The following is a 1,427-nucleotide window of genomic DNA, read 5'->3' on the forward strand; positions in this document are numbered from 1 at the left end:
CTTCGTTCATCAATAGAGAAAGAGAAGTACTTTTTGCTTATCGGAAAAATTCTAATTTTTGTCCCAACCGGCCAGATCTTGAATGAGAAATCCATTCTTATAAAATTCTCTTCTACCCTAGACAGAGTAATTATCATTTTCTTAAGACATTAGACTGCAACTGCATCCTTTTTTAGTCTCCTCTTTTCATAGAAGTGACCTTCCATCTTACTACCTCTCATAAAACAAGTGCTCCTCCCTGGATATGTTGTAAACATATCTTCACTTAATCACCACTGACCAATGAAAATCGATCTAATCGATGTTCCTGTTAAAGTACATTTAATGTATCCCACTATTTTGTTTTTCTTAGCAGAAAGATCACATGTAGCGTTTACGTATTCTTACAAATACTCCAGCAGATGTATTTATCATGGTTCCATTTATTTGTACTTTCAGATTTGGTGTATTTTGTGACGTTGATAATGTCGTTGATGTGTGTGCGCATATATAAATATATATGGTATGAATTCATATTATAAGAGAAAGGGGATCGTTGATATATGTGTGTGTGTGTTGGCACTCCGTCGCTTACGACGTCGCGGGTTCCAGTTGATCCGATCAACGGAACAGCCTGCTCGTGAAATTAACGTGCAAGTGGCTGAGCACTCCACAGACACGTGTACCCTTAACGTAGTTCTCGGGGATATTCAGCGTGACACAGAGTGTGACAAGGCTGACCCTTTGAATTACAGGCACAACAGAAACAGGAAGTAAGAGTGAGAGAAAGTTGTGGTGGAAGAGTACAGCAGGGTTCACCACCATCCCCTGCCGGAGCCTCGTGGAGCTTTAGGTGTTTTCGGTCAATAAACACTCACATCGCCCGGTCTGGGAATCGAAACCGTGATCCTATGACCGCGAGTCCACTGCCCTAACCACTGGGCCATTACGCCTCCATATATATATATATCTGTGTGTGTGTGTGTGTGTGTGTGTGTGTATAGCAAGAAGAAAATCAAGGGGATCCAGAGGTAGTATGCATCAACTGTTAGACATTATATTATGTCTATTTATTCATTTTAAACAATTATATATACACACAGAGATTCAGCAACTTGTTGACCGAAAAATAACGGAAACTAATACAGTATCTTGGTCACTACCTGGAGATTTACTATCTTTAGTACTAACTGCTATCATAGCTATTAATATAAACTTTCGCTCCCGTAATGTGAACCATAATCTCAAGCCCTCAGCTGTATGTTTATATGAATGTGTATATTTATATGCAAGGAAAATACGAAACGAACCACTGCATGTATACACTCTTCTTAATGCATAAAATATGTGTGTGTCTATGTGTATGTAAACCATCCTTTATATCAACAATATATACTAATGTAATGACAGTTTGTGTATAAAGCTTGAAACACGTGTACTGCGATATC

The sequence above is a fragment of the Octopus bimaculoides genome, chromosome 3 (assembly GCF_001194135.2).
Source record: "Octopus bimaculoides isolate UCB-OBI-ISO-001 chromosome 3, ASM119413v2, whole genome shotgun sequence".
In the NCBI taxonomy this organism is placed as follows: domain Eukaryota; kingdom Metazoa; phylum Mollusca; class Cephalopoda; order Octopoda; family Octopodidae; genus Octopus; species Octopus bimaculoides.